This window comes from Octopus bimaculoides, chromosome 1 (assembly GCF_046866305.1).
Source record: "Octopus bimaculoides isolate indiv1 chromosome 1, ASM4686630v1, whole genome shotgun sequence".
Taxonomy (NCBI): Eukaryota; Metazoa; Mollusca; class Cephalopoda; order Octopoda; family Octopodidae; genus Octopus; species Octopus bimaculoides.
The window spans coordinates 188,044,408-188,071,435 of record NC_142928.1 but is presented as its reverse complement, the minus strand read 5'-3'; the positions used below and the strand labels follow the sequence as shown (position 1 = coordinate 188,071,435).

Here is a 27,028-nt window from a genome sequence, read left to right as displayed (position 1 = left end):
CGTGTAAATATAAAATGATATATGACAAGTCACATGAAGAATACGAAAGTTTGGGAGTTAAACCTGCAAGGTTCAAAACACAATTGTGTTAATCTATTAGGAGTTAAAAAGACAGAGAAAAGGAAAAGAAAAACGTTAGTGCATATTTGTAATTACACACACTGTTAGTTCTAAGGGCTGGAGTATGCAAGAAAGGCATTCCGGCGTATTTAATGAGGAACGCACAGAGATTTTATGGCATTTTAGAAGCGAGTCTGTCAACTAGAATTACAAACATAGAAGCTGACATCAGAGGTTGTACATTTTATAGCATTTTAAAAGTCTCTCATAATGCTTCCCTTTAAAAATGGATGTATTTGAAGAAATGTGATTTCCGGTTAAATTAAGGTTAATTCATTGTCTATTTTCCAGTAAATAGATTGGAGTTTGTTGCGTGTGTGTGATTATTTGTTCTTTTTGTGTGTGTTTTGGTTTGTTTGAGTATGTTTGGAATGGTTCAAAGTTTTCTCTTTGAAGTAGTGAGTCAATTTTTATCAAATAAATGTGTCAACAGTTGGCAGGACTGTTAATTACAAACCCTAAACGCCCGAAAATCAGATTCTAGCCCCATATAATGTGGTAACATCTGACACATGAAACTTAATTAACGAAGCTTGAGATTTTCTTATGATAGATCTGCGTCCAGTTCAAGACTTCAAGACTGATATGTTATTAACAGGTTCCTCAGCTCTTTAAATCGGATCAAACATCGATTTCACACTTCCAGAGAACGCTCTTTATAGCTACTCGATCGGTTTGGCGCATACTATCACTTATTTGTTTGATCCTTCATGGATCGAGAGGCAGTAAACTTCATTGATTTCTGACCGTTCAACTGTCGTTTATGTTAGTCCATCACCATAACAATCTCACTACTATCGACAGTATCTTCGACCACCGTCAGTTCACACATGAACCTAACGCATGGCACATGGACAATTGTGTTCGAATGCATTCATGATTCAGCTTCGAATTAGAACTAATCTGGGATCATACGATGAAATTTTAAATACTCAATATAAAATAGGGATAAATTTGCCAAATTAATCGAAGTAAAGCCAAATATATTTTCTTATAAAACAAATGGTGCACTGGGATATTAACTGGTCTTTGTCTATGTTTATCGGTGTACATTCTGTCACACGCATTTGTTCAATATCTCTGATTGGAGGAGAATTTCTCCCTCATCTTTCTTAGCAGCTTTCAAAGGCTCCATGGCTATTATCAGAGCTTCTGAGATTAAGTCACCAAAAATTCCTTTTTCTATTAGTAATGCTGTCTTGAAATGAAATAAATATATTTAGGTTCATATAGAATGTTAAGGTGAAAGACACCAGATAATTGATAAGTATTGTCTTAATGCAAGAATATGCATGCTTTGAAAATTACTTAAATCACATCGTTAAAGTAAAGTGAAGTGAAACTACATCCACATCTCTTTGTTACATTTGAGTTAAATTCATTAAACTATTCGGAGATCAGAGATAAACCCGAAAATGTGTTTTTTTAGATTAAAACGCTCTCAGTTTTTGTAGAGAGTAAAAGTGGTGATTGGAGCACGGTTCAGAGTTGAAAAACGTCAATGTGGAGCTTAGCAGGTTTTGAACACGGAACCGATTCATTAGAAACCAAATATGTTATGAAACAATTTCTTATATGGAAGGTAAAAGTTTGGATGTTACTACATTCATGTCTTTCCTAAGTGATTTTGTAGCGAAATTAAAGTCAACCGGATTTTCAACTGTGGAGGCGAATGGCTTAGTGGTTAGGGGTGTTGGAATCGTGATCGTAAGATTGTGGTTTCGATTCCTGGACCGGGCGACGTGTTGTGTTCTTGAGCAAAACACTTCATTTCACGATGCTTCAGTCCACTCAACTGGCAAAAGTGAGTAAACTTGCGACGGATTGGCGTCCCGTCCAGGTGGGGAACCTATACGCCAATGAAACCGGGAAAGCGGCCCTTATGAGCCAGGTATGTTTGGAGAAGGAACAAGCAACAAACTTCAACTGGGTTGTAAACACACACGCACACATACACACACAGACAACTACTCTCCTACTCACATATATGTGGTTGACCGACTTGCAAGAAATAGTAACCAAATCTACTCCTAATCATTGACAGGCTTTTAAAAAAGCAAACAAAGACAAGATTGTCCCAACAGCATCGCTATTGAATTTACGGCTTTCTGATCAGGCATGACCTGAGGTCTATTAACAAAATCAACATGGAAGGATTTACCGGGCTGCAGTTTCGACAGATATATGGTTGTCGTCTCCGTAACTTGGTATAAATAATGACTAATTCACAGCTTTGATTACTGATGTCATTTGAATTTAAAATTACCCACATACTGTATTTCTGTTGTATCATATAGAGTCGGAGAACAAAGAGCCGAACTAAAATATATTCAAATACAGATTATATTTTCATTTTCTTTTGTGAAATTATATATATTCTTCCCTTTATTGTTGGATTTAGTTTACTGATATATGAAGCTTGACAGATTTCAATAGCATAATAGCAATGTGAATGTATGTGTCTCTATATACATACATACATACATACATATTATATATATCATATATATATACATGATATATAATAAAATGAATGGTTTACACCTGGTAGCTTTCATTTGCCATATATACATATATATATATATATATATATATATATATATATATATATATATATATATATATATATACATACATATACATATTTATACACACAAACACGCACAAGCATACACATATATGCGCATGCATATATGTACATATATGCATCACATATACATAGATACATACATACATATATATCAGTCTGTGTCTATGTGTCAGAAGCAATGATTTGAGTATCAAGTTGATAATCTGCAAAATAAGTGATTCTTCATGCGTTCTCCTCTATTAATATTATCGTACAATATTTCTATTTAAACTTAGTGTCCTTATCAGGAGAGAGCAGTGATTCTTTTGTCACGTTTCTTCCCAAATTGATATACTATTATTATTAAAACATCTTGGAAAACGCTTTCATAAGCTTAATATTATTGGACTTATCTCGAAATTCGTGATCTTTCCGAGGAATTCTTTTTATCTATATTTATACTTTACTATTGATCTGGCTTTATAGCAAGCTATTAACAGTTAAAAACATTGGTTAGATTAATCTTTCTATAGATTAGAAAATGATTGCATTGTTCCAAGAGTAACGAAGGGAAGTCTAGCGTCTGATTCTTTACGTAAGCAGGAATGAAATATCAACTGGATTATTAGTTTATTTAATGAAACGCAACTTGAATATAAATACATCCCTGAGCAAGTTGCATACGTGTGAATGTTAATGTGACACGCATATATATATCATAAATGTGCAATTTGTGCATTTAATTGAATGTTAGAAATAAAATTATGAGTACAAACGTTTTTGAGTAGTAATATTTTGCACTACATCAATGTAGGATGTAAATGCATGTATATATGCATACATGCATATACGTGTAGCGGTATATGTTTGTATATATGTATGTATACATGTATAAATACATACATAATTCTATATACAAGTATATGTGCACACTATACGTACAAATGTATTGCATATGTATATTGTATTTTCTGTCAAAGATCTAGCTATCTATCTGTCTATGTATCCATAGATGCTTAATATACATTTCTGATATACATTTATAATATATTACATACAGTAATATCTCGACTATCCTAGGTGTTACGTTTCAAAACCTCTCACAGAAATAATATAAATATCTATTGGCTGTAGAAACCCGGATATACTGAAGAGCCCGCGATGTACAAAGTGCGCGATAGGTGAACCGCGATATGGCGAAGGATTACCCTGTGTGTGTGTGTGTGTGTGTGTGTGTGTGTGTGTGTGTATAATCAAAGTCAACTTACTTAGAACTGTGCGGATAATACCGGACTTACTTGGTGCTGCAACTTCATTACCTAATTCAACTGAATCTCAATTATTTATATATGCTCTCTTATGCATACGCACGCGCACCTTCGTTTTGGGATCACCATTACTTTATTATCTTCCCTTCTTCCTAGCTCTTCTGTGTGACCCCCTCTGTTCGGTATTTGCCATGATAGATCGCTAGCCACTACACATTCCTTATTTTCTCTTCCCATTTCTTTCTGTGTTCCTTTTTGTGAAAGAGCATAGACTCAAAACGTTAAAGACTTTTCCACTTTCCGAGCGTTGTGTGAATTCTCCCCATATATATATGTATATATATATATATATATATATATATATATATAATGTATATATATGTTTCGCATTATGCATACAATATAATGTTATATAACTGTTAAATTCTACACACACGTTATAATGTGTAGTAAGAAGCTTGCTTCCCAACCACATGGTTTTGGGTTCATCCTTGTAAGTGGATTTGGTACACGGAAACTGAAAGAAGCCCGTCGTATATACATATATGTTTGTGTGTCCAACCGACGTTGTTGTGTTTATGTCCCTGTAACTTAGCTGTTCGGCAAAAGAGACCGATAGTACTGGGCTTACAAAGAATAAGTCCTGGGGATGATTTGTTCGACTAAAGGCGGTGCTCCAGCATGGCTGCAATCAAAAACTGGCACAACTAAAAGAATAAAAGAATATACATTACATAAGCATAGATGCTCAAGATAAGCCTAGTTATATCTATGTGAGTGAACGAGTTTAGCTGAATGTCACCAGGTCCTTAAGGAACAAAAAACACCATAACGTAATTGTAACACCATATTTCCTGTGTACGGAAAGATAATGATATTAATGGACAGATTTTTAACACCGCCATTTTGAGGTTTACTTGCTAACGATACTACATCTGTTAATTGTGAAACCGATAGAAAAATTATTCTTATGCAATATCCTTTAATGTTGATTGTAATCTTATTGCATTCTCCATTTGTATGCATGCATGACCGTAAAGTGTTAATGTGTATACGTTATTGTGCTTCTTTGCATATATGTGTACGAATGTATCAGTTACTGTGCCTATGTGTACTACACATGCACATACTGGTGTTTGTGTGCTTGTATACACATACATAGGAAAACCACACGTGCACACATACTGATATACAAATACACTCAAACACATATATTTACACGCGCATATACATATGTACGCGTGTATATGTATGCAAATATATGTGTGTATGCATACAGGAACATGGAGGAAGGCTTGTATGTGGATATAATGTAATACATAAAAGTGTATGTATATATATATATATTTATATATATATATATATATATATATATATATATATATATATATATATATATATATATATATATATATATATATATATATTATATTATATATAATTATGTGTATGTGTGTATATATATGTATTATGTGTGTATATATATATATGTATATATATATGTATTTATGTGTATAATGTGTGTGTATATATATATATGTATGTGTGCACACATGTATATATACATATATACACACACACATAAATACATATATATGCATATATATACACATATATAAATAAATATATATATACATATATATACACACACATAAATACATATATATATATATATACACACACACATAAATACATATATATATTATATACACACACGCATAAATGCATATATATATATACATATATATATATATACATACACACACATCAATACATATATGTGTATATATATATATATATATATATACACACACACACACACACATCAATACATATATATACATATATATATATACGCACACACACGTAAATAAATATATATATACACGTATATATATACACACACACATAAATACATATATATACACACATAATACATATATATATATACACACACACACATAAATACATACACACACATATATATATATATATATATATATATATATATATATACACATAAATACATACATACATAAATACATACATATATATATATATATATATATATATATATATATATATATATATATATATACACATAAATACATACATACATAAATATGTTGTGCAGTATTGTGCGGCATATTTATTTTTTGGGGAGTGATATGTGTGATGCTTAACACTTAAAGACACGCACGCGCACACAGACGCACTCATGTCTCCACACAATCCATCTCATATGATCAAAGTATATTCAATTTCAATTAATATATTCGGAAGAATGCTTATCGATGGGAGTGGTGCAGCTGATAATGATTATTGCCCATGCACGAAATATCAATAACCTAATTAAGAGTTGATATGCAATGTTCGAATTTAATAGATATTCTTATTTCATTAAAGATTTTTCATGATTAAATTAACAAAAGTTATTTAAATTTGATTGTTCTCGGAATCATCCAAAATATCAAAAAATCCCCGGATTTCTACATACCCATTTTTCTACATTATGTATGCGCATTATGTATGCGCATGCATGGCTATGTGGCTATAAAGCTCGTTTTGATACAATGTAGTTTCATGTTCAGTCCCACTCCGTGGCACCTTGGGCAAGTGTCTTCTTCTATAGTCACCCACTAGGGCGACCAGTATCTTGTGATTGTATTTAGTAGACATAAATTGTTTAGAAGACCAACATGTATGTATGAATATATATAAAATTACTTGGAATACCTATATATAATAATAATAATATTAGGGCTAAAAATCCAAATTTACAGGTAAAAACTCAATTAAATTCAATTTATTAAAAATTAAAATTAAATCAAGTTTCACAGTATAAAGTATAAATATATAGTTTTAGAGAAAAGAACCAAAGTTCATGAACTAATCCAAGAAAAACCACAGTCACATATTGTTTTCATGTGGATATTTTCAATACCAAGTTTGGTTCATGAACTTTGGTTCTTTTCTCTAAAACTATAATATATATATATGCCAACTAAGTGTGGTGTTCTATATAGGTCAGTGCTACTGATGTTTACAGCCCAAGAAAGACATCTCTTGCAGCTGGCTAACGACACACATTCTGTGTCGGATTAGCATTTGTGAGGGGAGGTCATCGCTCCCTTCTCTAGCCTTACACACGAAAGAGAGAGAAAGAGGGGGGGGGCAAATAGACAAACACGGAAAAATCCGAAATAGCAGGGGATATACATACAACATACTTGTGCTCGCGCACGCGCACACACACGCACACACGTGTGTGTACGTATGCGCGCATCTTTGTGTATCCTCTACGAAATCGGAGTTTCTGTGTTTGAAACGTTCTCGAACTAAAGCTGTAGTAAAGAGGCATTACCATTGCTCCTCATTATGAGGACGCAAGCTGAACTACAGGACTTCAAAACGAACACGATAACGACAAAGGAATATCTGCATCCAATGTATTTGAATTTCTCACCCGGATTGAGATTTTATGACCAGCGAAACATATTTTAAGTGAAGTGGCCCAGTAATTAGGGTTTTGCACTCGTGTTCGCTAGATTGTGGTTTCGATTCCCGGAACAGATAATGCTTTGGATTTTCAAGCAAAATACTTCCTTTAATGTTGCTGCAGTTTCCTTGGGTGTAAATGAGTGACACTGCGAGTGACTGGCGTCTCGTTCAGGGGTGGGAGACGTTGTGATCTCGGTCAGTTATTGAAACCGGATAACCGGTAATGTGTCCTAAGACTCTAGACAAAAATGTCCAGTAGTTGATGATGATGATGATGATAATAACAATAATGGTGATGACGATGATAATGATGATGACGATGATAACGATGATGACGACGAAAATGAAGACATATATTTTTTTACTGTTTGGTTTCGTTAATGGTAAATAGCTGCAGCAAGGCATTTTGAATACTGAAAGGCATTTAGAGAACAGACTGACCAAAACTTGGTATTGAAAATATTCACATGGAAACAATTGGTTAATAATCCAGAATAATATTAAACGATAATATCTTAGCCTTTAACACGCAGCCAAGGAGAAGACACAATCCTATTTTGATACAACGTTTATATCATTTGATATATAACTGTGCTTAACCTCAAGAGATGTGCAAATACATCAATATTGAAATTTATAATATGTCAATTACCATGTCATTGTATGGTGAAAGAGCTGCACAGTTTTATCATTTCTCTTCAAAGAAGACATTGTAAAAATTATCTGACCATTTGGTTGAGAATCTGTGATAGTGTTTGAGTTGTGTCTCGGAGCACTTTAACCCATCGTTTTATCATTTCCAGTCGGCGTAACATAAACTAAGTGAATATTATCCTAAACAAGCGATTAATCATTGTTAGTTGAAATATCGTTAATAGATATTGGCATATTGAAGAATCAGAGGTGATCGTTCGAGCTGACCATTTCAGTTTGGTTTTGTCTGGTATTCAGACATGGAAGACGTTGAACCAAGGAAAACTTAGTCATCTCTCTCTCTCTCTCTCTCTCTCTCTCACACACACACACACACGCACACGCACGTACACGTGAGCGCACACATTAACGAAAACACACATTTATACATGTGAGTATGTATATGTAGTATATTTATATATCTGTGTATACACGCACACACATACATGCACATATGTATATATAAACATATATATACAACGATATACAAACATATACAAATACATACATACACATGTATATATAGTTTACTTGGTATATCTGTATATATATATATATATATATATATTAGAAATGATATAGACACATATGCAAATGCTCACTAATACGCACATACATGCACATACAACACGCCAGTAGGCATATTCCTTCTCTCTCTCACTATATATATATATATATATATATATATACAGAGAGAGAAAAAGAGTGTATACTTAGTGTACGTATGTGTATATCATACACACACATACACTTATACACACGCACACACATATTTACATTCACATAGACATATATACTCATGAAATTTTGTAGATCCCATGACACAAACACAGATGAACACACACACACATACACACATTAAACATTGTGAATTTGTCTAAACTACTGAAATAGAAAAAGACCAACGAAATAATAACGGTTTCTAGCGTAACATCATTATCAAACTGAATGGTCAGTTGCTATAATGTACATTGTATATATTATAATATAATATTCCCGATGGTTAGCTTGCTATTTAGATATTCATAGAAGCTTGAAACATAACAGCGTGCATCTATTTTCTTACTTCTGACGCGTTGCTTGTTTTGTTTCCCATTAAGAAATATTTATTTATGAATTCTAGTTTCTAAGGCATGGTAAGTAAAAAAAATCACACACACACACACACACACACACACACACACACACACACACACACACACACATGACTGCCGTTGCGTAGCTGAAACGTGTAAAACAATATATTATAATCCCTTGCCATATCGCGGTTTATCTATCGCGGTTTATTATTTAAGCTTGCGTCGACTCCTCCGAGATGTTGTTTTGCATTTATAATAAAATAAATATATACAAATTACAAAAAATAAATAAATAAATAAAGAAATATACAGTACCGTACTGTTTCTACTTCGTGGATTTTTTGGAACGTAATACCCGCGATAATTGAGGGGTTACTGTAGTAATGAAAGTATTTTAGCCTATGTGTCAAGCAAAATGTAGAGGCAGATGGAAAAATCTTTCAACAAAAAATACGCCATTACTCTCTTGAGATAATTTCTGATCAGAATATCTTAACTAAGAAATGAAGAGAGGGTCGTTAAGGAACTTGTTTTGTAAGTACGAGGTTTCGGTTTCAAACCCACTGCACTTCGAATAAGTGTCTTCTACTATAACTTCGATGCGATTAATACCTTGAGAATGAATTTGGTATACGGAAGCTATGTGAAAGCCTGCAGCGTGTGTATGTGCGTGTGTGTGTGTGTGTGTGTGGGTGCATACATGAATCTGTTTGTGTCTTGTGCTTGTTTTTCCCCACCATTTAACAACTGGTGTTGGTTTGTTTACATCTCCGTAAATGACTTGTCAAAGTGACCTATAAAATAAGTACCAGAGTTAAACAGATGTACTTAGACGGATTTGTACGGCTATAATTCTTTAAGTCGGTGCTCCAGTATGACTAAGGTTCAGTGATTGATGCAAACAAAAGATAAAACATAAGGACATATTTAACAAGGTGAATCATTCCCGAAATTTAACAGAAGTATTAAACAACCCAAGTATGGTAATACAATATCTTGTGTTTATATCTATTGGCATCACCTAAAATAGTTTACCCTAATTTCCCACTTGCATTGCTTAAAGTTTTTATATAATTATTTCATTATTTTATACAATTTAATAGACAACGATAAAAAAGCTTTAGCGGCCCACATAGCGTCATTCAATATATTTCATAAAAAAACAAAAATCTGAAAGCAATAACTAAACAAACAACCACTGAGGACTGTAGTGAAATGGAACACTTACGGTAGAACGATGACACTTAAGCAGACATTTCCTGTTGTACCAAAAAAAAAAAAAAAGAAGAAAAGAAAGAAAGAAAGAAATCAATATTGTCTGATGGATGATTTCTACAGTGAAACTGTCAATAATATACTAATTAAGAAATATACTTAGATGTTGACCGACTAACTCGACTTTACTAATAATGTTTGTATATAATTAAAATTGTGGTTAATTTGCTTACTCTTCGACATTACGAGTAATGTACGTACACACACACACCCTCTCTCGCACACAAATATTTATATATATATATGTATGTATGTATTATGTATGTTTGTATGTATGTGTGTGTGTGTGGTTTTATAAACACACGCACGCGTATGGGAATATCTATATATATATACCTGTCTGTCTGTCTGTATGTAAGCATGTATGTAAGTATGTATGCGTGTGTGTATGTGTGTGGTTTTATACACAAACACATACGCATATATTTGTGTATGTACGTATGCATGTGTGAATACATACATATTTCTGTATGTAAATGCGTGCTTATAAAACTGGGATAGCTGGAATTGGTGTGTTGAAAAAAAAAAGTTCCTTCTCTAAAGCTGACGAGATATTACTTAAATTATCCCATTCCTATCTGATGAATATTTTATTTTACTCTCCCCAGAGTACGAAAATAAAAAGACAAACAAAAAACAAACAAAAAAACGAACAAACAAAAAAACAAACAAACAAGCAAACAGAAAAAACTAAGTATTTTTAAAATATAGGAAATAAAAAAGGAAAAGCGAAAACGAAAGGAAAATAATATTCCATATTTTGTATCGATCTGAGGATTAATCGAATATTTTCGGACTCGTATTTTGAGAGGTACACATCGCAGAACGAGAGACACATTCTATCTTATATAATTGAATATATATAATATTGATTTCGAATTTTTGTACAGGGCAGGGATTAAGTCGATTACATCGACCCCAATGTTCAACTGGTAGTTATTTTATCGGCCCCGAAAAGATGACAGGCAAAGTGAGCTTTGGCGGAATATGAACCCAGTGCTTAAAGACAGACGATATGACGCTAAGTATTTTGCCCGGCGTGCTGATGTTTCTGCCAACTTTTCCCCTTTGTATATAATATACTAATGAATTTATCGCGGATTTTCCTATGAAGGTTCGTTGCCTAATGTTTAAGGAGTTGGACTAATGATAATAAGTTCATAGATTTGACCTTTGGACTATGCGGTGCGTTGCGCTATTTTGCAAAGCTCTTCGTTCCACGTCGGTGCTGTCTACACTGCTGGAAATAAATGCAAGCTAAGTGCACCCACTTTGTCAGCCTCTCTGTATCTGTATGTCTAACAGTTTGTCTGCGTGTCTGTCTGTCTGTCTGCCTGTCTGTCTTTCAATCTTTAGTTGTCATATTCTGGATGTTCCGCTGGCTCACGAGTGAAGGGATCTCATACAACTCTTCGTGATAAGCACCCAAAACAATTAACGCTAGCATGGTACATGCCACCAGGTCATACTCTCTTCTAAATGACGGTCATAGCACCTTCAGTGATAAATGAATAACAGAAGAAAATGTTTCGTTTCGCGACGGCAAGTTCTCTTAGCGTGGATGAAGGTCGATGGAGCGCACTTTTGCAGCCAAAGCAGTATCTGCGATTAATCGTCGACTCATGTTATCACAAATGAATTCGTGATAAGCGTAACACGGTTTTTACAATTAGTGTACCTAATTATCCGGGATCAGCCACAAATGAATCAGTGACAATGTAATCCTTTTACCAATAATCGTTGCTGCTTCATTTCGACATGACCACAGATAAATGATTCGTTTATCACTGACATCTTGATCGGGAAAGATTTAACTTTAATATCATATTGTTAGTGGTGAAATGGCATAGTCGTTACAGTGCTAGCTAGAATGACCGGTGGTATTGGTTCTAGCTCTCTACGCTATTAGTTCAATCTCTGCTGAGGTCAAATTTACCTTTCATCCTTTTGAGATAAAAATATCAGTTACATGTGGCTGATTAGCTGGATTGATGGATCATAGGAAGAGATTCCTAGCAGTGTTTGTTTTTGAGAACTTTGAGTTAAAAAATCCCGACACATCTGTCAGAATTTGTGATCGACAGATTGTGTCAGCAATTTGAAAATTCAATGGAAACAACTTCCTTGGTTTGACTGAAAAATCAACTGCTAGCAACAAAATTTCAACTTTCGACTTTTTATTGTAGCGTCAATAAACAGTGAAGAAAACATGAGAGTCATAAAGTTTATATGAACTCAAGAAGAACGGATTCTGACATCCATTTTTGATAGTCAAATTGTGTTATTTTCTCCTTCCGTTAAGTGGGTAATATTTTTGAAGGAACGGCACACGTCATATAACTTTCCCATTTATGCGTTTCTGTCATTGTAAAACCATTTGTTTATATAAAGACAGTAATTATGGTTGAGGTAGACAGCTGACAAGTGTGTCTCTCCGACGCTTTACCGTGTCTTGACTAAGACCCTAAGTAACACATTCCCCCATGCTATCAGATAGATAGATAGATAGAGATCGATATAGATGGATAGACAGAACGAGAGAGAGAGAAAAATCGAGAGCGTGGACAGTTAGAGTCATATAGAAAGGGGACACGTTTTCTCTCTCTCTCCCTCTCGCACACGAACACTCCTCACACACAATCACACAGACACGCAGATACACACAGACACAGATACTCACGCACAGTCACACACACAAAGAAACACACAGACACATACACATATGTGAGCGCACACATATAACATTTGTTGGATAATTTGTCTGAGTAAACAATCAGTAATGTACTAATTAAGAAATATGTTTAGAAGGTAACAAATATTCTAATAACGTTTGTAAATAATTTATTTTGACGTCAACAATATATACATGTGTGTGTGTGTGTGTGTGTGTGTGTGTGTGTGTGTTTTAAGTTTACGTGAGAGCATGTGTGAGAGCGAATGTAATTGTATGTGTATTGTTATCTGGGACAGACGAATCGTTGTGTAAAACATTTATTTCTCAAAAGATGGAGGCCGAAGTATTAATCAAATTCTAAAATTTCTATTTTAAAAATAAAATAGAATTTACATTAGATAGACGAACGCGTTGAGTATTTAGTGCTTCTGTCCACACACACACACATACACACACACACACACACACACACACACACACACACACACACACACACACATGACATAGTCACAGTACATAATTGCATATACCAACATAAATTATGTACAAGTTTGGCGAAGCAAATAGGAAAAATTGAACTCAAACTATGAATGAGTGTATACATACATACATACATACATACATACATACATACACACACACACACACACATACATAATACATACATACATAATACATACATACATACATACCTATATGCTTAGTAGTATTCCTTCCGACTTTACATTCTGAGTTTAGTTTCCGCCGAGGATCGACATTGTTTTTAATCCTTTCGGTGTCCATAAAATAAGTCCAGCTATGTAGTAGGGAGGAGGGGGGGGGGTATGCAATCGACTTAACCCCCTACCTCGACATGGCTAACCTTGTACTAAAATTTGAAAGCAATATTTAGCAGGAGCTAAAGGCGGCGAATCTAGTGCAATCGTTACCGCGCCGGTAAAAAAAAAAAAAAAAAAAAAAAAAAAGAAGCTTAGCCGCAATTCTTCTGACTTTTGGTTCTGAATTCAAATTTCGACGGCGCCATATTCGCCTTTCATCTTTTCGGAGTCGAAAAAATAAGTACCAGCTGAGTACTGCGGTCGATATACACCTCCTAAAATTGCTGCCCGTCTGCCGAAGCTTCGGAACCAATATTTAGCAGAAGCAACAGAGTGACTCAAGGACTAAGAGTTTCGTGGGTTAGAATTTGAAAAGTGCTAACTCACGAAACTCTCGGCCATTGAGTCATTCTGTCACTTATGTAACATAGTAAATATATATATATATATATATATATATATATATATATATATATATATAGGCGCAGGAATGGCTATGTGGTAAGTAGCTTGCTTACCAGCCACATGGTTCCGAGTTCGGTCCCATTCCGTGGCACTTTGGGCAAGTGTCTTCTACAATAGCCTCGGGTCGACCAAAGCCTTGTGAGTTGATTTGGTAGACGGAAACTGAAAGAAGCCCGTCGTATATATATATATATATATATATATATATATATATATATATGTATATATGTATATATATATATATATATATATATATATATATATATATATATATATATATATATATATATATATATATATATATATATATATGCTTGTGTGTCTGTATTTGTTCCCCTACCATCGCTTGACAATCGATGTTGGTGTGCTTACGTTTCCGTAAACTAGCGGTTCAGCAAAAGTGACCGGTTGAATAAGTACTAGGCTTACAAAGAATAAGTCCTGGGGTCGATTTGTTCGACTAAAGGCTGTACTCTAGCATAGCCACAGTCAAATGACTGAAATAAGTGAAAGAATAAAAGAATGAAAGAATAATAAGAATATCGTTGCAAACGTGTATAAATAAATATCTTGTGATTTTATAGATGCACAGAAGAAAGGTGAAGGTATGAATTCGATATTCAGAAATCGATATTATGAGCAGCATTATAAGTACTCGGGTTGATACAGAGTTGACAGAAGAAAATAGAAAAATAAAAGAAGATAAAATCAAGCTGGAGGCGATGCCCTAGCTTGGCTGCAAGTTCAACGACTTCGACCAGTAAAAGAATAAAACACCACGTGATAGTTTAGCAGAATATTGCCAGCATGTTCCAAAACTAATTTCCTGTTTGTAATTAATTAAGAAATACGAAAGATAAAAAGAAAATGGGAAATAAAACTAATATAGTAAATGAGAATGTACAATACATGACGATAGTCTAGTATGACAAAACAATATGTTTATGACATGTTTATGACCGACGATCATTAGACAGAAGTATCTGAACTTCGTAAAGAAATGCTAATACAATTATGGCGAAAATAATTGTATATAAAAGAGCAAAGAATATTTCTTTTAGTAAAGTAACGTTTATATATATATATATATATATATATATATATATATATATATATATATACCGGAGTAAGCACATGAAATGTGCAACAAGGTGGAAAGTATATATATATATATATATATATATATATATATATATCTTAAAAAATAGAGCTCAAAATCGATGCATTGAAGATACCTTATTGCAGCAACAATTATAATAGTTGCTGCAATAAGGTATCTTCAGTGCATCGATTTTGAGGTCTATTTTTTAAGATATATATATATACAAAAACTCACCTGTGAGGTTTTTGCTAAGACTGTTAACAGATACTATATATTTTATAAAATCTTGCTTTATATAAAAAAAATATATATTTAATATATATATATATATATATATATATATATATATATATATATATATATATATATATATATATATATATATATATGTTGTTTGAAATTCTGCGTTGAAACAAATGAACATGGACATGACTGTTTGGCTAACACTGTTAGCTTAGTAACGAAGAGGTATCGGATTTGATCTTACGGCACGGCAAGTATTTTACCTCATTTTACCTCTTATCCCTAGTAGAAACGCACATGCAAACATGCTCACGCACATATATGTCGTCACAAACATACACACCCACACACACATGTGTATGTATATATATGTATATGCATATATATATATATATATACAAATATAAACATATATACATATACGTGGTATGATCAATAAGTATCAAATCTGTGGCCATAGTAACGAAGCTAAAGCACGCAGAGTAAAGCCGCTTGGTACAGATTGATCTTGTTTTTAGGGCCTTAATGGGCTGATGATGGTGTGAGACTTAAAAGTCACGCAAATACGAATGATCTGTCTTGAATGAATTCAAAAGACATTAATCTGCTAAATGAGCCCAAGGACTAGGTTCATACCCAAGGACTTCAATACATTCTCCGTCTACCATATTTTACTTAAAACATTTCGGCAAATTAGGAGCTTTGGTGAAAAGACACTTTCTAAAAGTGACACTGTGGGGTCGAACCAACATCCACTTGGGTGTGAAGTGAACATCTTCATCACAAATCTATATTCATGCAACACATCTTCATACATCATAGTATCAACTAATCAACTTATGATTTACTACTTATTAATGTTACTATTTCTAAAGTCATCGAAACTTCTTTTATAATGGCATGTAAATGAGATTCACTTGATCGATATATGATATTTAATCAATACGTTCCACATGCAAACGGTAAAGAACGAACGAACAAGTGTATTTGCCCCAATCACATCGTTCATATATAAGAAATATTCAAGTGTTTGACTAATATTTGCCTACATTTTCGTTCATAATAGTGCTTCGTCTAAGACCATATTGATATTGGTATCGAAGCAGTAGAAATAGTAATCGAACCTACAATCATTTATTGGAATTTCACTATTGACACTATTATCAGCATTCATTTTCATATATTTTACAATTTAGTTTCTTTACTTTTGAATAACCTTCTTTAATATCGAAAGAAAATCGACAAGCAGCATGAAGACTTATAAATCAAGTAAACAAATTTCTTTTCTCTTAAAACTAACAAATAAATTCGTGGTTCGTGTTAGATAACCTGGCGATTTTTTAGTTCCATTTTGAATTACAATTCGAAGAGAGAAATATATCTGTTTGAGTTATTTGTCACGAAATTTAGCCAGAAATATTTCTAAACATAAACCTAATAGAATGCACATTCTCTAAATATCCCATAGGATATGAAAATATATTTATTTATCCTTGAGAAGATGGAGTTACATCTTTATAAATAAGAAATACCAGAAGGATTACGCAGAAAAAATTGCATGTGATTCCGTATATTGTCAATATTTATAGAAGCAAAACCACACAGGACAAATAATGGCTGTTTATTTTCTTTAATAACAATAGGAACTACTCAACGGTTTGGATTTATGGAGAAATGTAATTATTCATTTTATTAGTTCTGATAATTTGTGTTTTAACGATGCAACGTCCAATGCCTGATATATCTATATCCAGACGATATAAATAAAATCTAATGTCTAAATATAAGATTGCTGATATGATAGATATTAGTTATGCCTAGCACCCTGATGATAAGGATTGCTCGGTGTGGGTGCTAATGTAGCTGCTGATATTCCAGTATTGATATGTAATATTAATAAAAATTCGCGTTGTAATACTTGTAATAACCATTGCAAATGCCACCACCGATGGAATATATATTTCATCATGAAATTAATGACAAAATACCTTACTTTCAGCGCTTACAATTGCGATTTATATCAAAGTTGTTCCACACTGTATCGGTAACCAGAAGAATATCATGACGTTGACAAAATGAGAATCCAATAAGATAATAATGATAAGTCGTTGGTGGTCAATCGTGAGCTTGACTCTAAAATATAAATACCAAGTTCCAAATGAAACTTTTGTTTTTGTTTCTATTTGGCTGCAACTCAGGACTGATAAAGCCCTATGGTGAAAGACAATGTCAGTCGTGAACATCTCGTTTTTTATTCAGATATAGGGCATCTAAAAGTAGAACTCCCTCCTTTTAATATAGTCTGAAGTAATCTGAGATATATTTGACAGCTATTTCTAGTAGGTGGAACGTATACGAAGAGGCTTTCTCAGCTATAGGGAGTTTCAGTTTGTTTCTCAATTAGTTTTCGGTTATTAGTCTGTTGGCTTGTAACAGAGTTGTACTTAAGAGAAACTAAGTTATTTCTGCCAGAAAATCAATAGTTTCTATAATGAAAAATTTCTTTGTCAAAATATAGCGTCAGAAAGAACTCTATCAAAACCTCGTGTACCAAAGTGCATGCATTAAAGTGCATGTACCAAAAATGCTTGAATCAACAGGTTTATGAAAATCTCGACGTCAACATGTGTATAAGAGAAGAAAATAATGGTATCAGAAAATTCTGTATGAAAATATCTGTGTCAAATTATTTGTAGCAAAATGTCTGTTTAAAAATATCTGGGTCAAAACGTTTCACAATTTGTGTATCGAGATGAGTGTATAAAAAGTTGCATGTAAAATGTTTGTATTAAAATATCTGCAGTAAAATGACTGTTAAAATATCTATGTCAAAACGTCTGTTTCAAAAATATCTGTATCCATTCATCTGTGTGAAACATTCGTGTCACGTAATGGAAACGTCCGTAACAGAATGTCTGTGCTACTATTTATCGAAATGGGTGTTTTTAAAATGAAATAACTGTGTTAAAAATTATCTGTATCAAAATGTTTGTGTTACATCATTTGTATTGAAATGTCCGTATCAAAAATATTTCCATCAAATTGTCTGTAGTAGAAATATCTATATAAAAATACTTGTATGAAAATGTGTCGCAATGTTTGTATCGAAATGTGTCTATTCAAAATGTTTGTATAAAAATGACTGCATCAATTCATTCGTAATAGAAACATCTTTAATATTTGTTGTACATCGCTTGTATCGAAATGCATGTATCAAAAATATCTGTATCAAAAATGAGTGTATTCTGGATATTTGCATCAAAACGCCTGTTTCAGCAATGTCAATCTATCTGTATCGACATGTTTGGGCCACATGTTTTATCGATATGATACAACAGGTAAAATAAGAAATATATAATGTCTGTAACAAAATGTTACAAACTGTTTGTTTCAATTACATCTGTATCAATACGAAGCCGTCTAATATAATCTGTACTTTGCTAGCAAAATTAGTAATTTTTTTTTCAGTGAAATAATCAATATGCGTGCAGGCCTGTAGTAGATCTGTGACTATTCCGTGGCACAGAAGTATTTTTGATTTCTATTTTTAGAAATGCAAGTGCTCATGTAGTACCCCCGTGTGTATATATATATTTCTAATCAGTCTGACACCACACCACAAAAGAATCCTTGTGAAAGTATCGGAGATTTATCCAGGAGGTTTAATAAATCTTAGTCCACTATACAAGATCATCTCAAGCAGTTTGAGGTGTTGGGAAAGGAAGTGGTTAGAATAGAAAAGAAGTAATTGAGTAAAATGATAATGCAAGGCCACAATTTATATGTTTGTGTAGTGAAGTTTCGATTGAAGTGTCTACATTAAAAATATCTGTATCAGCAGGCTTGTTTCAAAAGTATCTTAAATATGCGTATCAAACGGTCTGGGTCAAAATATCTATATCAAACAGTTTGCATAGTTTTATCTGTACCAACATGTTTCTATTGAAACTTTGCGCATCTTTGCCTGTTTCAATCAATAATATAACCACCTATTTAAAATAGTTTCATAAAGTGTTCTATTCCCATCTATCCGATTGAAATTGAATGAAATATCTATATGATTCTTCCAAAAAGCCTTTCGATAAAATAATTATTAATGCGATGGTTAATATCTATTAGCATGATTGACAATATGCACTGGCGGGGACACAGACAAACAAACGAGGAGGCATGTACCAGATCGCACAACCAGCAAGAAGCAACAGCAATAGAACTTTCAGATCATACACTCACTTTAACAAAAGACACAGTTGATTATATACTTCCAGGTAGGCGATGCCTGATGCAAAAGCATAGATGTGCATAGCTGGAGTGTATTTTATGATGGGACCAGTCATTCAGGACTGGCTAAATGATAAACAAGATTTTGAATACTGAGATACGTGACATTATTGCAATTTATTCACATTTGAAGGTCATAAATAATTAAAGATTGAAAAGATTCGTCTACAATCGCATTTTCTGTATATGACTTGACCTATAGCACCTAATTCGACATTCTTTTTATTGATGATAAGAAATGCAGTCATCATAGCAATCGTATTAACTTGGAGGCGTTAAATGTAGTGTTTACTGTTTTTCCTTTCAGTTTTGCCAAGCGTCAACTTTAACAAATCCTCCAAACATCAAAGGTTGATAAACAACTTTACCACACAGTATATTTGTTATTCGTTTTCAAAGGAATAATTTAAACTGATGTCATTAAGTATATCTAACGTCAATCAAACTTGCATCCTGTACGTTTAGTCTAAATTTAATGAATAACTAGACAGACGACAGAATACAAATGATGAAGCATACATACACAGACACACGCATATGTATATATATATATATATATATATATATATATATATATATATATATATATATATATATATATATATATATATATATATATATATATATATATATATATATATATATATATATGCATACACAGACACACATATATACATACACATCGTTATCGTTGCATCGAAGACAGACAGAATCGATATTTATAGAAAAAAAGAAACAAAACAAATTTATTTATTTGTGCTCACAACTTTGTAACTGCGTTGCAAACATTCACTGTCAATTACATCAATTTAAGTTTTACAATAATGCAGAAGTATCGTAGCCATCTTACCTAATCTCTCCTTTGCTGGCAAAATTAATAGTCTTTCTTTACTGACATAATCAATAATACGTGAAACACATATATATTAGGGGTATCGAAAAGTAATGTCGTATTTCAAAGAAATTTCTGTCAAAGTATCGGGGTCCTATCCAGGAGGTTTAATGAGTCTTAGTTCACTGTGCAAAATCATTTGAAGCAGATTGAGGATGTGTATAGAGAAGGGAAGTGGGTACAATAGAAAGGGAGTAATCCTGTAATATGATTATGTAAGGCCACATTCTGTGAATATAAACCAAGAAAATATAAATGCATTAGGTTGGGGAGAAGAACTCCCCAATTCTGCTTCAGTCTCCTCCACAGATTTAGTGGCATCAGATTTTCACTTCTTCAGGTCACTTCAAATCCTTACTAATGGAAAAGACAGTCAGTAGCTGGGTCGATAGCGAAACGGTATTCCAAGCATGTTTCCCTTCCAGAGGGATCAGGAAATGGGTTTTGAGGTGGGTAAGTGTTATTGTTAACGGTGGCGATTATATGCTGAATAAATAGATATTTATTTATTTATGGTACCTTTAATACAATCTATCTGTCTATAGGTATTTTCTATCTTTTACTTGTTTAAGTTATTACAGCTGGGGTACCTCCTTGAATACACACAAGGCGCAGTGGCCAAGTGGTTAGGACAGCGGACTCGCGGTCGTAGAATGGCGGTTTCGATTCCCTGAACGGGCATTGTGAATGTTTATTGAGCGAAAATACCTAAAGCTCCATGAGGCTCCGGCAGGGAGTGGTGGCGAACCTTGCGGTACTCTTTCAAAATAACTTTCTTTCACTCTTTCTTCCTGTTTCTGTTGTACCTGTATTTCAAAGGGTCGGCCTTGTCACACTAAATATCCCCGATAACTACGTTAATAGTATACGTGTCTGTGGAGTGCTCAGCTACTTGCACGTTAATTTCACGAGCAGGCCCTCCGTTGATCGGATCAACTGGAACCCTCGTCGTCGTAAGCGACGGAGTGCCACGACTATATAACAGAAACGAAACGAATGGAGAATTTCTTCGCAGAAGCGAAATGTTTTGAAGAAATCAAATAATATATTAAACACAAACATTTCAAAATATTCCCGGAATGAAATTACATAAATACCAGAAATAATATGTTCAAATGATTTATAATTTAACCTACTTTTTGGCCCAGCATGTTTACTATCTTACCACATGATACGAAACTCCTCTTGAGGCTTTAGCGTTAAACAGACAACTTTTGCGATATCGCAGTTTGAAACGCAGAATACCTCAATTAGATGCCATTATCAATAAAGTTGCTGGTAAATTGTCATTATTATGTAAATAATGCAAATCTTGGGAGACTATCATTTAACGTATCTCTATTAATGTAGCATTTACACATGATCATATATTATGGACATTGCCCTTTTGTTCATAACAATCAAAGGCTTTTGGTCTGAAATCATTGGATTCTCTTTCAAGGTCAATACGCTCTCTGTAAAATGTCAATATGCATGAAAGTATATTAGGTTATGCAGCTCGGTGTTATATTATGCATTTAGATCTCCATATATACGTTTAGCTACGAAAAAACCTCCACATGTATAAGCTATGTATTTCTGTTGTGTCATATAACAATGTTTACAGACGATACGGGAGTCGTCTTCTAATTTCGTCTATTACAGTCTGACTTATTTTTTAGTACCTAGAGTAATTTCTTATTCCATGCTCTTTTCACAACAGTTTTACTTTAGATAGACTCTCATTCTGACACAGCTTTCTGCCGAGTGGACGATATGGTAGACGAAATATTTATCGATCAGGTGGTTATGTTTTAAATGTGATCTAAAAATAAATTCTACATGTGATACTTATGATTTCTCAGATGTACGATGATAACGTCAGTGTGTGTATGTGTGTATGTGTTTTTACCGTTTATCTTTTATCATTAGCTTGTTTCAGTCATTAGACTGCGGCCATGCTGGGGCACCGCCTTGAAGGATTTTAAATCTAACGAATCGATATCAGTGCTCATTTTTATATTTAGCCTGCTACTTTCTCTATCGGGCTACTTTTCCCGAACCGCTAAGTCATGGGGACATAAACACACCAGCGCCGGTTGTCAAGCACTGGTGCGGGATAAACACAGACATAAAGACACACAGACACGTATACACATATATATGAAAGGCTTCCTTCAGTTTCCGTCTACCAAATCCATTCACAAGGCATTGGTCCAGCCCACGACTATAACAGAACACTTGCCTAAGATGCCACGCAATGGGACTGAACCCGGAAGTATGAGGTTGGGAAGCAAACTTATTAATACACAGCCACGGTGTGCATATATATATATATATATATATATATATATATATATATATATATATATATATATATATATATATATATATATATATACATACACACACACACACACATATATATATGGGTGTGTGTGTGTGTTTTTATGCCTGTGTGGGGTACACTTATTGTTTGGTCACGCTCACCTGCTGAAGAAGTTTCTAACTCAGAGATGTTTTAATAGAAATGCGACGTATTCAGTCTTGGAAATGCTATAGATGTCTGGCCTCTTAATAGCTTCCAAAAATTACCAGGTTTTCTTCATGCAGAGTCGAATCGGTGATATGACCTAGGAGGCTAGTATTTTTTGGCAGAGTGTAAGACACAGATAGACATAAATCAGGTGAGTACGCAAACATGAGTGCGTCTAGACACCCCCCCCCCACACAGACGTAGTCACAGACATACACTAACAAACATTATATATGAGGATACAGACACGTACCTATATATCAAACTATAGCGGGAGATTATTTTCATATCGTTTGATGTAGACATTTCAAAATCTTCTGTTTGATATGTGTGTATGTGTTCGTATATATATATATATATATATATATATATATATAATGTGTGTGTATTTGAGTGCGTGTGTATGAGAATGTGTGTGTATCTATATATAAAACGTCAATTGAAAAACGTAACTTTTTTTTCTGAAGTGACAAAAAATGTCTTATCTTATTGCTACAAATGTAGACTAAGTGGAATATATGCAGACGAAAATATATTTCTTAAAAAGAAACTTCTGCGAACTTGCATATTATCACAACAGTCACTTGGAATTAATCAAAACGAACAAATGCAGCAGAAGGAATCATTTGCTGAGTTTAAATTTTATGAAACAGTTAAGTTTGAAAGTTATTATAAACGTTATAAAGATGTTAGCGGCGAATTATCTTCATATATACACAAATGCACACACACACACACACACACACACACACACACACACACACACACACACACACACACACACACACACAAACACACACAGAGAGCGGTGGAATAACTGAATTACTCAATCTCTGACTTGTTCTATCTATTACACAACCACAATGCAAGAACAATGTAGGTATCAGCATACTCGCTTCCGGGTAAATATTATTATGAGATTAGTTTTTGCATATCAATTCATTGTGAAATACGCTCGCTCACTTTATCTTTTTCACACGCACACATTACACACACGTACACACGCACACACACACACACACTCTTGCATAAATGTATTTTTTCTCTCTCTAGTTGTATATCTATCTATCTATATACAGAATTGATGTACAATAAAGAAAATCACAGTCATTAAGAGTTCAATTGACATCAATTCGTTAAACGCCAGAATTTTATTTACATTACATGGGGACGACATGCATGTATATACATAATCGGCTAAAATGACTTTAAGGGCAGCCAAAATGCATTAATTTCATATATAGTTAATACTTTGTGCTCAACAGCTGTTTCATTAAGATAAACACGAAATACGATCAAATGCATGATAATGCCGAAATGGATTCCTCCAAAAGATATCTGGAGTAACGTTACTCAACAGGGGCAGTTAGTTAAAAGGTGTGTCTGTATATTGACGATCATCTGTTTCGTTTAGTAAGTCTGCAGCAAATAAATATTCAACTTACCTGTTGTTTGCGATCTCTTGGTCATGTCCACCCTTCAGTTTTTCTGAAGGATACAGCAGCTTTTTTTTAACCCTGTTTTTGCACTTCTAATATCTTGTCTTTTTAGTTGTTTTTCAAGATATAGGTTCGGTTTTGAATCCTGAAAAGAAAAAAGAGAGTAAAAGACGTTCTTTATATGATGAAGAATTCCAGATTTTGTTTAAAGGAATAAAAAATTACATCGTGTTTACAATATCTCTCTGATTATAACAAAAACAACAATAATAATAATAGTTGTATTAGTAGTATAAGTAGTAACAACAACAATAATGATAATAATGGTTTCAAATTTTTGTCATAAGGGCAGCTTGGAGGTGGGGAATTAAATCGATTACATCGACCCCAGTGTTTCACTGGTATTTAATTTATAGACCCCGAAAGGACGAAAGGCAAAGTCGACCTCGGCGGAATTTGAACTCGGAACGTAGCGATGGGCGAAATACCGCTAAGCACTCCGTCCAGCGTGCTACCGATTCTGCCAGCTCGCCGCCTTAACAACAACAACAACAACAATAATAATAATAACAATAATAATAATAATAATAATAATAATAATAATAATAATAATAATAATAATAATAATAATAATATAAGGAAATGGGAAATTGTTTACTTATTGATCCATCATGCCTGTTTGATTCCAGGATCATAAAAAGATACAATCCCTTCAAATTTGAAATAGGAATAATATGGAACATGCGAACAGTAAAGGTCGTGTCTATAATAATTGGTGCGTTGGGGACAGTAAGCAAAAATATCGACAAATGACTGGAGAGATTGAAAGAGAATGTTCAGTAGAGCTCCTACAGAAAGTTTGGCTCTTAGGGACAGCAAGGATTATCAGAAGCACTTGGAAGACTGCTAAAAACTTGTGGAAACCTAAGGTTACAGATAGTAACACGGAAGCCACATAAATCCTACCAGGAATAAGACCGAAGCTGAACCAAACCATAATAATAATTTCCAACGACTAACAGCAACATCTCGCATAACCCTAAAAGGCTATGGTACCTCTTTAGCGAAAACATTTGATAATTACAATCGAAAGGAAATGAATATTGAAAGTAATATCCTCATTTCCAACAATACTGTTTCTCTCTCTTTACTCTTTTACTTGTTGCGGCCATGCTGGAGCACCGCCTTTAGTCGAGTAAATCGACCCCCAGGACTTATTCTTTGGAAGCCTAGTACTTATTCTATCGGTCTCTTTTGCCGAACCGCTAAGTTACGGAGACGTAAACGCACCAGCATCGGTTGTCAAGTGATGTTAGGGGGAAAAACACAGACACACAAACACACATACATATATATATATACATATATACGACGGGCTTCTTCCAGTTTCCGTCTACCAAATTCACTCACAAGGCTTTGGTCGGCCCGAGGCTATAGTAGAAGACACTTGCCCAAGATGCCACGCAGTGGGACTGAACCCGGAACCATGTAGTGGGTAGGCAAGCTACTTACTACACAGCCACTCCTGCGCCTTGTATATATATATATATAATATAATGTATTAATGTATATTGCATTACATATTTTATTATAGATATATAATGTATTCAGGCTAACAATATTGCGGCATAACTGCACTGCACACATCTAGATATCCCGATTTCATCTCTTCGAAGCAAAAACTCAATCGTACTCATATGAACAAAGATCTGTCTATTCTGAGATAATATGAGATTTTAAGAGAGAGACAGGCTGCCGTATAGATCATGATAACTATTTTGTATTCCTATTTTTATTCTTAATAGAGATTTATCATTTTTATCATTGAAAATTGTGTGAAGCTTATCCCGTCTGCTTTTCTTTTGTAATCTCTCTGTAACTTAACGTTCCTTAGTCACTTCGAGGTTTACAACCAATAAGTGCATAATCCAATACAGGCTTGGCTTTTCTAAGCTTGTTTATCAACTTAGAAGAATTCGCCCTCATACCTGAAATATTTCTTGTCTGTTTGGAAGTATTTGTGTGCGTACGGTGCGTGCGTGTGCGTGCATGTGTGTGTGCGTGCTGGTGTGTCTGTGTCTGTGTGCTGGCGCG

At 33.9% G+C, this 27,028-nt stretch overlaps 1 long non-coding RNA gene across 3 annotated transcripts in view; it reads right to left on the bottom strand.

The window, feature by feature from the left end:
- Positions 1–9,897: 9,897 nt before the first annotated feature.
- LOC106879245 (uncharacterized) overlaps positions 9,898–27,028 on the bottom strand; it is a 605,185-nt gene continuing 588,054 nt past the window's right edge. Inside the window, exons 8-9 of one of the 3 annotated variants that reach the window (XR_016244547.1) lie at positions 24,941–25,079; positions 9,898–10,489 (exon numbers count right to left, since the gene is read on the bottom strand). This is a non-coding gene — a long non-coding RNA (uncharacterized LOC106879245). The remainder of the gene's footprint in view (positions 10,490–24,940; positions 25,080–27,028) is intronic. The other 2 variants (XR_016244550.1, XR_016244540.1) reach the window with 2 other exon arrangements.